This window comes from Dama dama, chromosome 13 (genome assembly GCF_033118175.1).
Source record: "Dama dama isolate Ldn47 chromosome 13, ASM3311817v1, whole genome shotgun sequence".
In the NCBI taxonomy this organism is placed as follows: domain Eukaryota; kingdom Metazoa; phylum Chordata; class Mammalia; order Artiodactyla; family Cervidae; genus Dama; species Dama dama.
In genome coordinates, this window is record NC_083693.1 from 53,671,134 (window position 1) to 53,687,659 (window position 16,526).

Genomic DNA, 16,526 nt, shown 5'->3' on the forward strand with positions numbered 1-16,526 from the left:
GCCTCCTCAGACAACCATTTTGCCATTTTCCTTTTAGGCTTTTCTATATTCCAAAAATTTGCCAACAAACTTCTGGTCAAGGCAGATATTAACTGTTCAAGTCCCATTTTTGAAATCTTATTGACATTGTCTTATTAACATGGCACATATGATAGAAGATCTGCTTCCTAAAAGATGTTCTCGTCCAGTAATATAAGTTCACCTAGTCATGATTAAAACAAACTATTAGGTAATAAAGACTCACTTTTTAAATAACTACAATGAAATAGAAACCGCTAATAGGGAAGCTATTTTCCTGTTTTAGTTTTAGTAAAAACTAAAATTTCAAAGTTCAAGTATTTTAGAAAAAATTCTATTAATGATTCACATGTATATTTTATTATGAGAAGATTTCTTCTCTCCAAGTTTACTTACCTTTTTTTCCATTTAAATAAATAATATTGGAGTATATTTGACTTACAATGTTGTATTAGTTTCAGGTAATCAGCAAAGTGATTCAGTTGTACACATCCATTTATCCATTCTTTTTCAGATTCTTTATCCATATAGGTTACTACAGAATATTGAGTAGAGTTCCCTGTGCTACTCGGTAGGTTTTTACTCGTTATCTATCTTATATATGGTAGTATGTGCTTGGTAATCCCAAACTCCTAATTTATCCCCCCCGCTACATTTCCCCTTTGGTAATCATAGTTTTTGAAATCTGTGGCTCTCTTTCTGTTTTGTAAATAAGTTCATTTGTATCATTAAAAAAAAATTAGATTCCACCTGTAAGCAGTATCATATGATATTTGTCTTTTTCCGTCTGACTTACCTCACTTCGTACGATAATCTTCAGTCCTGTCCATGTTGCTGCAAATGGCATTATTTTGTTCTTTTCTTATGGCTGAGTCATATCCCACTGTATATATGTACCACATCTTTATCCATTCCTTTGTCAGTGAACATTCAAGTTGTTTCCATGTCTTGAATGTTGTAAATAGTGCTGCAATGACTACTAGGGGGCCAATATCTTTCTGAAGTATGATTTTCTCTGGATATATGCCCAGGAGTAGAATTGCTAGATCATATGGTAGTTCTATTTCAAGGAACTTCCATACTGTTCTCCATAGTGGTTTTACCAATTTACATTCCCACCAATAGTGTAGGAGAGTTCCCATTTCTCCACACCTTCCCAAGTTGATATACTTTGTTTAACTGTGCAAAGAAAGGATAAAAGGCATTTAGTCTTAAAGTTCAAACAGTATATGTCTTTATAGCAGGGATGATATATCGTCACAAACCAGTAACTCAACTGTTTCATACAGTTTTAGGCATGAGAAAAGTTTCAATTTCAGTTCCTAAAATCAATGTATAGATCCTTGTAAAAGAGACCCAAAATATCATTTTTATGGTATTCTCTTAATTTTAAGATGAATATTTGGTCTTAGTGTCTGGTTGTCTCTAATACTGGCTTTGTTTGAAATTTACCTTTTGTTTCAATTGGCTGTTGTGGGAAACTTCTCAGATGATGGATAGTACCATTTATTAAGGGCTAAAATACTTTGAGCTAGGATCTGCACAGGGCTAAATCTCTCCCTGCTCTTTAAGAACCAACAAAACAGAACTAAAGGCCAAAGAAAGCTTTTCCAAACAACAGTGTAAGTTGTCTCAGCAAGAGCCACATTTGCCATTTTTTCTGAAAGAGATCCAATGGTTTAGCATATGTAGAACAATCAAGCCATTTTCAAAATAAGTCTCTCTTGTCATTTTAATACTCTTATTTCTATAATACCAGGCATTCTTTAATTCTGTTTCAAACAGGTGTCTGTTAGTGCATTTTTTTTCTGTTTAGGATCTTCTGTAAACTTTTAAAATTGATCTGTTTTGTCAGTCAGCACCTGCTAAACCCTGGGCCCACATAATATCAGTAAATGTGCTTCTATTTAACTATCTATTTACAGTCATAAGAGAAATAAACATATAAAATAAATGCATCTCAATGCATAGCTGTGCAGGAGTACAGATGTTTTATTAATGAAAATGAATCCAGCTTTTTGTAAGTCATGACAGCAATATAACATTTCATTGTTTGGTTCTGTGCTAGACAGTCCCTGCTGTTTCTACATAGAAATTCCTGTAATGCCTAATGGACATCTGGAAGAATTCAGCCAATTAATCAAATTCACATAGGAGCTAGGCTAATGGCTGTCTGAAAGGCAGATTACATTAAATCAAACTTGCAATATGAATGAAAGCACTTAATCATACATGCAACATTCATTAGATGTGACACAGCAAGTGTTTTGATTACTTTAATGAAAGATCAGGTAAAGTGCATCAGCTGAACAGATTGAAAAGACAGCATGCTTACAAATGTTTGATTATACTGAATATCAACAGAAACAGTGCCAGTAATTTATAGCAAAACATATTTGTAGGTGTCTAGAGCTGGTGAACTCAATGAAATTCAGGGCCTTTGCTCAAAACAATAATTAATATATGATAAAACTTTGATCAGATGTCAGGAGAAGAGATAGATTGCTAAAAGTTTAGTAATTTATAGTCAGTGGGCATCTTCATGTTTTGAGTTACTTGGAGTCTCCTTGAACCCCAGTTTCATTTGCTTTGAGATACACAGTTTCTTCCCCAGCTTCACTGAGATAGGATTGACATATAACATTGTATAAGGGTAAGATGTGCATTATTTGATATACATATAACTTGTGAAATGATCACCACAGTGAAGTTAGTTAACATATCCATCATTTCACGTATTTAACGTGTGTGGGGTGTGTGTGTGTGTGGTGAGAATATTTAAGATATACTCTGAGGTACATGGCTCAGCTGGTAAAGAATCTACCTGCAATGCAGGAGACCCAAGTTCGATTCCTGGGTTGGGAAAATCCCTTGGAGGAGGGAATGGCTACCCACTCCAACATTCTTGCCTGGAAAATTTCATGGACAGAGGAGCCTGGAGGGCTATAGTCCATGGGGTTGCCAAGAGTTGGACACAACTAAGCAACTAACACTTTCACTTCATTATGGTACACAGTTTTGTTTTGTTTCAGTGAAAAGTTGTTGCTAAACTTAAAACATGGTATTGAAAGAGTAGTTAACTTGGTATGTTGGGCTTTAAAATCTCATGACAGGAATTAAAATGTTATTCTTAACAGCTGCTCCTGCCTTCCAGATTTATGAATATTTTCCACCCTTTTTTCACTAATGATCTCAATTTTTTCCATGATATTTTGCAGGAAAAAAAAATCTTATAAAGTGCATTCCTACATAATATTGATATAGCAAATGCCAATTGTAGCTTTTTGGATGAAACAAAGATAAAAGCTTTTTGTATTTACATACCTCTGTGTATGTCTCCATATATGTGAAGAATTTCCTTTTGGTAAATCATTTTGATATTAGGCAGGATTGGCTCAGATGGTAAAGAATCTGCCTGTAATGCAGGAGATGTAGGAGATATGGGTTTGATCCCTGGGTTGGGAAGATCCCCTGGAGGAGGGAATGGCTACCCTTTCCAGTATTATTCTTGTCTGGAGAATCCCATGAACAGTGAAGCCTGGTGGGCTACTGTCCATGGAGTCACAAAGAGTCGGACATGACTGAGCAACTCACACTTTCACAGGATTGCCTTACAGGTGGTGGACATTTTTTCCTGGGGCTCATCAGAAGGACTGACTTTCTTTCCCTAGATTGATGTATGGTTCTAAAAACAGAGGAATGGACATAGGACCTTAAAAATCCTTTTTAGACATGTTATTCAATTTAACCCAATGAATATGCAGTGAGTACACAGTTGTTTTAGATGCTATGGATGATAGCAAAATGTGAAAGATATGGATTCTCATCATCACAGGAGTTTATAATCGTCTATCCACCAAAACATACAAAGAAAAAAATCAAGGCAATAGCAATAGCAAAGAGAAAAACACAATCTGGAATGTATTCAAGCAGAAGCTAAAGTACAAATTTATAAATTTTGTGAAAAATCAGAGAAGAGCTCGAATAAAGGGAAAGTTTGCATTTGAGTTGCTTGATTTACTTGATGAGAAATATAAGAGAATTAAAATTTCACTATTCCAGAATTAAACATTACAGAAAAATCTGTGAGTACTATTTTGCCTTTTTAAAAAATTAATTAATTTATTTTAATTGGAGGCTAATTACTTTACAATACTGTAGTGGTTTTTGCCACACATTCACATGAATCAGCCATGGGTGTACACGTGGTCCCCATCCTGAACCCCCCTCCCACCTCCCTCCCCATCCCATCCCTCAGGGTCATCCCAGTGCGCCAGCCCTGAGCACCCTGTCTCATGCATCCAACCTGGAGTGGCGATCTTTTTCACACTTGATAATATACATGTTTCAATGCAATTCTCACAGATCATCCCACTCCCGCCATCTCCCACAGAGTCCAAAAGTCTGTTCTTTACATCTGTGTCTCTTTTGCTGTCTCGCATATAGGGTCATCATTATCATCTTTCTAAATTCCATATATATGCATTAGTACACTGTATTGGTGTTTTTCTTTCTGACTTACTTCACTCTGTATAATAGGCTCTGGTTTCATCCACCTCATTAGAACTGATTCAAATGCATTCTTTTTAATGGCTGAGTAATATTCCATGGTGTATATGTACCACAGCTTTCTTATCCATTCATCTGCCGATGGACATCTAGGTTGCTTCCGTGTCCTGGCTATTGTAAACAGTGCTGCGATGAACATTTGGGTACACATCTCTTTCATTTCTGGTTTCCTCAGTGTGTATGCCCAGCCAGTGGGATTACTAGGTCGTATGGCAGTTCTATTTCCAGTTCTTTAAGGAATCTACTTTGTCTTTTTATAGAGATGTTAAAATTGAGTGTATTTCCAAATACTAAATTGCATAATATGTTTTGAGGCTAAGTGAGTTGATTGTTCTTATGACAGGCTAGAAATTCTTCCTCTTTCCACATTCCTCTCATTATGTAATTCACAAAAAGGGAAATAAAAACTACCTGGCCCGTAATATAGCCATTATTTATAATCTAGCAGCCAAATAATTATTTTTCTACCAAGGCCTTCTTAAATTTCAGCAACATACTAAGCATAAAACTAGAAGGAAAGCGTCTTGCAGTGGTACTGATTAGGACTTCCCAAAACATTTAGCTCATGTCACAATTACTTCAAAATGTCCACACTGTCAGCTGCTTAACCTGCATATGATTAAAAAAAAAAAAGGCATTGTATTCTGAGCTACATGCTTTCTTGCCCCATTTATTTGTCTAATCTCTTTTCTTTTTATTGAAGTATAGTTAATTAACAATGTTGTCTTACCTTTAGCCCAGTGATGTGGTTATATGTGTGTGTGTGTGTGTATACATACAAATATATAAACCATTTTTTTTCAGATTCTTTTCCTTATAGGTTATTGAGTATAGTTCCCTGTGCTCTACGTTGGTTATTTATTTTATATGTAGTAGTGTGTAGCCATTAATCCCAGACTAATTTATCCCTTCCCCCTGTTCCCTTTGGTAACCATGAATTTACTTCTATGCCTATGAATCTATTTCTATTTTGTAAATAAGTTCACTTGTATTTTTTTTATTCTACATGTAAGTGATATTATATGATATTTACTTTTTTCTATCTTACTTTACTTAATGATGTCTCTAGGTCCATCCATGATGCTACAAATGGCATTATTTCATTCTTTTTTATGACTAAGTAATATTCTATATATATATGTATACACACACACACACATATATATACAGCACATCTTTATCCATTCATCTGATGGTAGACATCAATCTCTTTTTTTAATAGGTTAAGTAATCTTAAAATCCTTGTTGTCAACGCTTCTGTTGGGAAACATAATATAGTTGACCTTGAACAATGTAGGGATTAGGGGCACCCCCTCCCCCAGCAGTGAAAAATCTGCATGTAATTTACAGTGCCCTCCCTATATTCAGGCTTCCCAGGTAGCTCAGTGGTAAAGAATCCACCTGCCAATGCAGGAGACACAAGGAGCGTGGGTTTGGGAAGATCTCTTAAAGTAGGAAATGGCAACCTGCTCCAGTATTATTGCCTGGACAATCCCATGGACAGAGGAGCCTGACAGGCTACAGTCCATGAGGCTGCAGAGAGTCAGACACGACAGAGCAAACTGATCGCACACCCCCTGTATACAGTTCCTTCCAGCAGGCAGTTCTCCATGTTCAGACTCAACCAAGCAGCCGCAGATCAGATCATGCAGTACTGCAGTATTTACTGTTGAAAAAAATCTGCCGATAAGTAGACTCCCTCCTGTTGTTCAGGGGTCAGCTGCGATTATTTGTATTAGCTCAGGTAGGTTGAGACAAAACGAAAGACTTTGTTTCTCCCCACTAACAAATCATCACCTATTTATGTGACTGATCGATCAAGAGCTGTCACTTCAGATATGTTTTTAATCTCTTTTGAAGCATGAAGTTTAACATCCTTCACCCTCGAGAGCCCTCCTATGATGGGATTTCACTAATAGTGATTTCTGTCTGTCAGTCTGTTACTACCAATCTGTCTAGCTGTCTGTCTGTTTCTGTATCTCCAGTTTTTCTAAGACGCCTTCTGTGACTTCATTCTTTGTACAGTTCAGAAGGAAACAGCAGCTACATGATCGTCTCCTATTGTGTTATGGAATCATATTTTCCAGACGTTTTAAGATCATGTTTTTCTGAGATACCTGAACAATTGCATCTAAAGTGTATTTTTTGCTATTCCTCCAATTTCTCTTCCTAAAAAGAATCTGGGAGTAGAGGAGGCAGAATAACAATGCCTCCTTTTATCTGTATCTAGGAAATGCCCTCATTCCCAGAATTCTGGAAGAAAACATTACTCTGAGATAGAGCCAAGTACTTGGTCCTGCTTTTCCTGCACAGAGCCTTAGGAATAAGACGTGAAACTTTACATCAGTTGAAATGTTTGCTGCATCACACTCCTTCTTTCCTGTTTTATTGCCGCTGGCGAGGTCATCGAAGGCTTTGTGACATCTAGAGCTCCTCCTTCTCAGGAAGTAGCCCTATAGGAAACTGGACAGCATTTTACTCAAACTCAGTGGTTTTATATTCTTGACTTGTGATTCTTTTACCAAGGTTTTCATCCCCAGAACCCAACTTGGAGTGAGACGAAACAGAAAATTGTGACTTCTGGCTTAGTCACTGGAAAAACCTCCCTCTTGTTCTGCTAGGCTTTCCCTGGGGCTCTTTTCAGAAGTGTTTCTTTCTTACTGTGGTTAAGATGACTCTATAGCTGCTCATTTCCATAATTTTCCATGGTGTCCTTTCTAATAATGCCCTTTACTGAGCTTTTACTTTAGGTCAGGTATGGCTGTTGGTCCTGGCTGTTGTGCTCGGTTGTATCCAAGTCTTCGTGACCCCACGGACTGGAGCCCACCAGGCTCCTCTGTCCATGGGGTTTTCCAGGCAAGAAGACTGGAGCAGGTTACCACTGCCTACTTCAGGGGATCTTCCTGACCCGGGAATTGAACCCACACCTCATATGTCACCTGCATTGGCAGGCATATTCTTTAACACTAGCACCACCTAGGAAGCCCTAGGTCAGATATGTGTTAGTATTATTCACAGGAAAACTATCTTCACAACTCTTCAAGGAAAGTAATATTTTAAGAATGAGGGAATAGATTCAGAGGAGTTAAGTAAGTTGTTCAATGTAACACAGCTAACAAATTGCTGAGCCAGGACAGGAACTTGGGTCTGTCCAACTTCAAGGCCTCTTTAGCTTAGTAACTTATTCAACATCATCCTTTGATTATGTACTTTATGTACTCCTTAATTCACTTTTATTTGTGTTCCTTCATCATCATACTTCGATGCATTCTAAGAGTACCTTTTTTCTGAAGACATGGTTATATAGGAGACAGAAAAAGGCCTCATACCTTTAAATCTTATCAGCAGCTCCAGGGAGAAGAATTCAGTCAGGATTTGGCTTGCAGAGACATGAAGCCATCCAGATGAACCCCTGGAAGCTTGTCAAGCAGTTCTCCACACCTAGGTTACCTTGAGCTTGGAAATAGTGGCCAGCAGTTCCTCTAGGCTCAGTCCAATTTGGTTCCAAAGACTTCTGCAGTGCAGCCAATTTAGTAAGTGTGAAGTGTAGTGTTATTTAATTACTTTAACTCATTTTTAAAAATATTTACTGTGAGTAGACCACTGTGCTAGGTATTTTGTAGGCAGACTCTGTCCCCTGCCTCAAGGGCATTCACAGTGTCAAGAGAGAGAATCTATTCAGTTGATACAGATGTAGGTGTGGTGGAGAGAGAGCATGAATAGACAGCTCTGTAGCGGCAACAGTGTCCATTAATGCCTCCTTGAAGCCTAAAGTCCTGAATTAGTATTCTGGAGGATCCTTGGTTGTGAGCTTAGACCATATGCAGGTCGTTTAGCCGAAAAAAAGATAACATTTGAGTCTGTTCTAGGTGGGTTCTTAGGAGTAATCTCTGATTTGATGGCATGAAACCAGAAGAGGTCATAAAGAAATCAAAAAAGAAAGAAGTTGAAGGAAATAAAGCTAAGCCTCAACATTCAATAGCAAAACAATATTTCTTCTTAACATTTAACCGAACAAACAAAGACAAAAAGAAAATGGCCAGCTTGAGAGGAAATGGAGGAATAGATGACAATACAGTTCTTATTGCCATTAGCCTTCATAGCTAAGGTTTTTAAAGTGCTTTACAAAATATTATGCTTCACAATATCTTTATGAGACAGGCGAGTGTTATTATCTCCATGGAAAGGTGGGGAAAAGAGGCACAGAGGTTTGCTTCTTTTATGCCAAGTGAGGCCAAATATTTTGTGGAGTATTTGAAATAAGACTTGAAAATAGAGAAGCCAAGAGAGAGAAGGCTGGAAGAATTTGTAATTGAGGGGCATAATTTCACACCACATAAGTGTCTAGAGAACGTTAATATAGTGAATCTTCATTTCCAGTGAAGTGGAATGAAAGCCTTGAATTGCTTCAATGCACCACATCGTGCAAATAGCAATTTCAGTTTCAGAAAATCCGCCACTCATAGTAGAGTTGTTCAGCGAAAATGGTTGTGATGAGGATTTCACACATAATTGTCCAAAATATGTTCAGAGTTGTGTACTGTGTATCTACAGAATACATCTATACAGACGTTCTTAGTTGAAATGTTAAATAATTATGGACATTGTGTAGACTCTGAAAATACACTAATGAATATCTAATATGTCTTGGCTCCACTGTGTTATTGGTTCATGTATATCTTTTCCTTTATTCCTTGCCTTTTAGACACTGCTTTTTCTGTCCTCTTTCATTTTGGAATTTTTTCTGTCCTCTTCCATTTTGGAATTTTTTTTAAAGGGTTCTGCCCAGGGAAGACAGATGCAGTAGCTCACTAAGAATAAACGTCACTGTCCTAGTTTATTTATAAAACATATATAAAGGATATAAATACATATTCATCTCTTTTAAAGACTTAAGTGTCAACATTCCCAGTGAGAAATATGGTGCTTATAGTAATTTGTTTTTATATTTTTCAATAGAGTGTTTGAAGTTAAAACATTTAGAAAGTTAGGTTGTCTATCAATAAGTTTCTGACCAAACTAGGAATAAAGCCTATTGATCTTTTAAGAAAGATTTTTATCTTGTATTGGGGTATAGCCGATTAACAGTGTGGTGATAGTTTCAGGCAGACAGCAAAGGGGCTCAGCCCTATGTATATGTGTATCCATTTTCCCCCAAACTTCCCTCCCATCCAGGCTGCTGCATAACATTGGGCAGAGTTCCCTGTAAAACCTTTTGATTTTGACACCTAGTTAGGACTTTTCAAATAGTTAATGCTCATGGATATACTTTGTGGGTCTTGTTTTAAAACTAGTATTCCATAAAAGATTTGAGGTTACAATGCTGCTTTCATTTTTAAACTAGTATCAAAGGATTAACCACAATAAACCTTTTGGAGGGAACAAATCAATCTATTTATAATCAATTGAAATTATTAAAGCTGCTTACCTAAGAGTTTCAACTTTATTTTGAAATTACAATGACTATTTAAAGAATAATCAGTTCAGTTCAGTTACTCAGTCGTGTCTGATTCTTTGCGACCCCATGGACTGCAACATGCCAGGCCTCCCTGTCCATCGCCAACTCACAGAGTTTACTCAAACTCATGTCCATTGAGTTGGTGATACCATCCAACCATCTCATCCTCTGTCGTCCCCTCTCCTGCCTTCAATCTTTCCCAGCATCAGGGTCTTTTCCAATGAGTCAGCTCTTCGCATCGAGTGTCCAAAGTATTGGAGTTTCAGCTTCAACATCAGTCCTTCCAGTGAATATTCAGGACTGATTTTCTTTAGGATGGACTGGTTGGATCTCCTTGTTGTCCAAGGGACTCTCAAGAGTCTTCTCCAACACCACAGTTCAAAAGCATGAATTCTTGAGCGCTCAACTTTATTTATATCCAACTCTCACATCCATACATGACTACTGGAAAAACCACAGCTTTGACTAGATGGACCTTTGTTGGCAAAGTAATGTCTCTGCTTTTTAAAATGCTGTCTAGGTTGACCATAACTTTTCTTCCAAGGAGCAAGTGTCTTTAATTTCATGGCTGCAGTCACCATCTGCAGTGATTTTGGAGCCCAAGAAAACAGTCTCTCACTGTTTCCATTGCTTCACCATCTATTTGTCATGAAGTGATGGGACCAGATGCCATTGATCTTAGTTTTCTGAATGTTGAGTTTTAAGCCAACTTTTTCACTCGCCTCTTTCACTTTCATCAAGAGATTCTTTAGTTCTTCTTCATTTTCTGCCATAAGGGTGGTGTCATCTGCATATCTGTGGTTATTGATATTTCTCCTGGCAATCTTGATTCCAACTTGTGCTTCCTCCAGCCCAGTGTTTCTCATGATGTATTCTGCAGATAAGTTAAATAAGCAGGGTGACAATATATATCCTTGACATACTCCTTTTCCTATTTGGAACCAGTCTGTTGTTCCACGTCCAGTTCTAACTGATGCTTCCTGACCTTCATACATATTTCTTAGGAGGCAGGTCAGGTGGTCTGGTATTCCCATCTGTTTAAGAATTTTCCAGTTTGTTGTGATCCACACAGTCAAAGGCTTTGACATAGTCAATAAAGCAGATGTAGATGTTTTTCTGAAACTCTCTTACTTTTATGATGATCCAGCGGATGCTGGCAATTTGATCTCTGGTTCCTCTGCCTTTTCTAAATCCAGCTTGAATGGCTGGAAGTTCACAGTTCACGTGCTGTTGAAGCCTGACTTGGAGAATTTTGAGCATTACTTTGCTAGCATGTTTTAATTAAAAATTTTAATTAAAGTATAATTTATAATATTTCAGGTATACAGTAAAGCGTTTCAGTCACATATGTATATCCTTTTTTTCCCTTTTTCATTATGGTTTATCACAGAATATTGAGTATAGTTCCTTGAGCTACTCAGTAGGACCTTGCTGTTTATCCATTCTGTATATAATAGTTTGCGTTGTCTAGTCCCAAACTCCAAAGGAATTATATTTAAATACAGCTGGAATTATATTTCTCACCTGATCTAGGGGAGAATTAAGCCCTAATAAGTTAACTTTTTTCCTATGCATCTAGAATAGCACTAATTTTGTACTATCCTTGAGAGAATTGAGAGAATAGTTAAGGAATTTTCTGTGTACTATAGTTCAGATGAGGAATCTGAGTTGAAAATATTGAAGTGTTCTTTATTTAACCTTCTTTGCATTTCTGTCTTCTCTCAACAACCTTCCCTCCTTAGCAAAATATTAACAACAAACAAGCTTTAGGGAAAATTTACTTTATTGGAAAGCAGAACACTCCTTATATACAAGTGTTACAGTTACAATGTATGAAGGCAGCTAAAAGTTTTATCAATGACTGACAACCCTATTAGACAATAATAGTCAGGCCGATATTCTAATTATCTCCATGGAAGGTCCCTGGAGAAATAGAAAGGAAGTAAAGGAAACGTAGCCAGTAGAGTCATTCTATCCTGTTCTCTCATAATAATACTGACTTTTTAAATAATCATTTCAAACACATGCACAGTGCACGCTGACAGAGTATTTGCTTTTACTAAACAAGTATGGTTGGTATTTTAGCAATAGCAATTTTCAAAAACCAAGAAAGATGTTAGTATGGTTGATCTCATGAGGTATCATGTTCTTAAGTGAAAAAACAAAACAAAATAAAACCAACTTAATAATAACAAAGAAGATAAGAGAATATAATTTCATTTTATAGATATTTACTGTAAGATGAAATGCTACTCATGTTACTCATTAGTCGATAGAAAAACTTGAATTATGCTGCTAGTAAAGATGATACCTTTAGAGAGTAAATAATGATAGTTTTCTGTTTATCTACTCTGCCTTTAGTGTCTTTTTCCAGATTACTGCTTGGGCCATATGGATTTGGTGCCACAAATGCTGATCCAAAGGGTCCCAAAGGAAAAAATTACACAAACATTCTTTTTTTAATTTCTCCATGAGAAACGATCTATGAATCAGTGTTTAAAGTTACATATAGTAAGTTTTATGCCACGATGAATAATTATAATGCATTAAAACATTGACAGTAGCCATAACAGCAATATCTAAATCTTTAGGTCTATAAATAGTGATACAAACTGGAAAATACAAAGAAGCTATCAGTCTGCACCACTAAATATTAATGACACGTTTGGTTGTTTGGGTGCTGTTTAAACAGCTGGTATTAGGGCTCAGTTTGAGTTTGTAAAGGGCATCTCTGGTGGCTCAAATGGTAAAGAATCTACCTGCAATACAGGTGACCCGGGTTTGATCCTTGGGGCTGGAAGATCCCCTAGAGAAGGGAATGGCTACCCGTTCCAGTATTCTTGCTTGGAGAATTCCATGGGCAGAGGAGGCTGGCGGGCTACAGTCTATTGGGTCGCAAAAAGTCATACACGACTGAGTGACTACACTTTCACTTTGCATATGTAAAACTCAACAGTGCTGGTTTTGGAGACCCAGGTTCAATCCCTGGGTTGGGAAGATCCCCTGGAGAAAGAAATGGCAACCCACTCCAGTACTCTTGCCTGGAAAATTCCATGGACTGAGGAGCCTGGTAGGCTACAGTCCAAGGGTTCGCAAAGAGTCGGACACGACTGAGGGACTTCACAGGCCAAAAGTAAGTTAGATTCAGAGAAGCATGGCTAAAAATGCCATATAAATTTTCATTATGCACACAAAAATATTTCCCTTTAATAAAGGTTTTCTCATTATATTTAATGGGAAACAACTAAAATGTCATGAAAACAGTCCAGTAGGGAAACTTTTACTATTTATCTTTCAGATCATATTTTTTTTCCTTCAAAATCTGCACATATTCTTGTAATGTTTTCAAAAGTGGATTCTGATATAGATTTGACTCATCTGTAGATCCTAGAGGACACACTTGATAGGATCCAGATTTAAATTCAGCAACACCTTTTTCTAGTGCTCTAGTCACATTCTTTTGCAACTCCCACTGACCACTTTGGTCAAGTAAGTCTCCATGCTGTTATTTGAAGGGTGTGGAATTGGGGTAGAAAACACTACGTTTGCTCTTGGAGTAAGATTTCTATTGAGCACTAAAGTATTATTAAAATTTCAAACGCAAGGGTCTCCAGGACTGGCCTCCTGGTGAGAATGCTGAAGCAAGATCTGTTCTGCTGTTTCTCCACCCCAAGTTCGGTGCTGACTTCTGCCAGCCTTTCCTTAGTCTTGTCTAGTTTATTTGCCAATGACTTTCTAACTTCTAGTTCTTCTAGGTAGAGTTGCTTATATTTTTCCAACTCTGCTTTATTAGAATCTTCTTGAAAAATGTTCATCTTGGAGAGTTCAGATTCCAAGTCTTTAATTCTGAGTTCCACCTGACTTATTAAAGCATTACTCTTCTCTCTTAACCGCTCTAAGTTTTCTTGAGATGCTGCTTGTACGTGACTTGTGAGTTGACAACTTCTTTCAGTCCCATACCTCATCTTCTAAGGTAGCACGATCACATGACATGACCTCCAGTGACGCCTCCAACACAGACTGCATTTTTAGGGTATCAGCAGTTCTTGTGGAAGTTGTTTCACGGTTGCTATGGCGATCCTCACTGGGGCTCCTGCCACGGTTGCTGCCGCCACCGCAGGGCCCAGACCCCCCAGGCTCCCAGTCCCAGCTTTCCTGGGGCAGTGCGAGCCCCAGCAGGCTGTGGATTTCCTCCACCACACAAACGTTCTTCAAGTGTGTGAATTATTCCTTGGACATTATGACTGAATTTTGGAATCTGGGTTTCTTTGTTTTAAACCGAGAACTGTGTATGTCAGTTCAAGCTGAGTGTGGTTGAAATTAAAGTATAGAAGCACCAAAGGAACCTGAATGTCTTCCTTTTCAAAACCTGCTTTGCAAGCCAGCCTAGTGCTTCTTTTGATTGCCCCCAAGTTAGCATTCAGTTTTAGGTCAATGTCAAATAAGGAGATAAACCACAGATTTCACAGGACATCATATAAATGTGAGTAAGAGGAATAGAATTAATAAATTTATAGATTTTATTCAGTGAAGTGATGAGTAATGAATAGTTTGTTCATTTACCCTGAAATACAGTCATCTCTTGGTATCTGAAGGGAGTTGGGTCCTGGACCCCATGGATATCCAAATCTGCAGATGCTCAAGTCCCTTACATAAAATGGCATGGGTGCATGCGTGCTTAGTCACTCAGTCGTGTCCGAGCCTTTGTGACCCCATGGACCATAGCCTGCCAGTCTCCTCTGTCCATGGGATTCTCCAGCAGGAACACTGCTGTGGGTTGCCATTTCCTTCTCTAGGGGATCTTCCCAACCCAGGAATTGAACCCAGGTCTACTGCATTGCAGGTGGATTCTTTACCATTTGAGCCACCAAGAAAGCCCATAAGATGGTATAGTATCTGCCTATAACCTATGCACCTCCTCCCATACAATTAAAATAATCTCTAGATTACTTATAATACCCAACATAATATAAATTCTATGTAAGTAGTTGTCGGAGCGTGACAAATGCAAGTTTTGCTTTTTGGAACTTTCTGGAATATTTTCTCAAATATTTTTGGTCCACAATTGGTTGAATCCATAGATGTGGAACGTGTGGATATGGAGGACTGACTGTAGAATTGTCATTTTTCTTAGCTAAAGCACAGTGATCATTCTGCCTTAGTACAATATATAACAAGTCTTCTAATGAAATCATCTCACATCCAGTGTGTCTCACTATTAACCTCTGATGTAAAACTTGATTACAACTAAATTTGATTATATTGCAGGGAATCTAGCATTAGGATGGTCCTAGACATACACATGAAAAACTTTCTTTGTGTTGCCTACTTTTCCCATTGATGTAACACGAAATATTACTTATGACATCTAGTACAATGATTTAGGTAATAATGTCACCAGTTAAAGATATGACATGGATATAATACATAGTTTCAGTTAGCCTATCAGACACAAATCTTCAGGAAACTAGGCTTTATTGGTTCAGATACTTGCCTGCTTGCTTTACAGAACACTTTGTTAAGTGAAAGGAAGAATAATGTCTCCAATTGAAAAATAGAGGGAGTTTGGGGCTGGCAGAATGCAATTGCCCAAGTTAGAGCAAACCAAATTGATCTGAAATCATTTAGATAACAATGTGATGGTCAGCGGACAGCATTTGTTTATGAAGACAGATTATGCCAGGCAAATCTGATTTATTTGATCTTATAAAATTACTCAACAAGTTTGTGGATAAAGAAAACTCCATGGGCAAACAATATATCTAAATGTTTGTAAAAGCTTTTGATGTGGGTCTGCATGAGATTAAGATAATTGAAATGCTAGGAAGATATTGCCTGGATAACAATGCAATGGTGTGGTTATCAGATTTAAAACAAAGCAATCATAAAAAATGGATCATAATAGCTAACTGACATATTTGGCAGAAGACCATAAAAGAGCTGGTATCTTTATAGATCAATATGGTAAACAAGTATGAAAATGATTTAGTGCACAAAAATTCATTTACTCTTTCTATAGGAGATAACAGATCATAAATAAAAATGAGTTCAGGGACTTCTCTGGCAATCCAGCTGTTAAGACTCTGTGTTTCCAATGCAGGGGTCTCAGGTTCAATCCCTGGTTGGAAAACTAAGGTCTCACATGCCACACAGCATGGCAAAAAATTCAAAATACTTTACTACTTGTCCAAAATGAGCTATTACTTTATTCTGGCTTCTACTAATACTTAGAAATTTTTTTTTTTTTAAGATTTTTTTTTTATGTGGGCCATTTTTTAAATCTTTATTGAATTGGTTACAATAATGACTCTTGTGTTCTGGTGTTTTAGAGCTGTGAGGCATGTGGGGTTTTTAGTTCTCTGATCAGGGATCGAACCTGCACCCCCTGCATAGAAAGGTGAAGTCTTAACCATTGGACCACCAGGGAAGTCCCCTAGAAATTTTATAATTTGTGATGTCTGCTAAAAGTACTAACATAGAC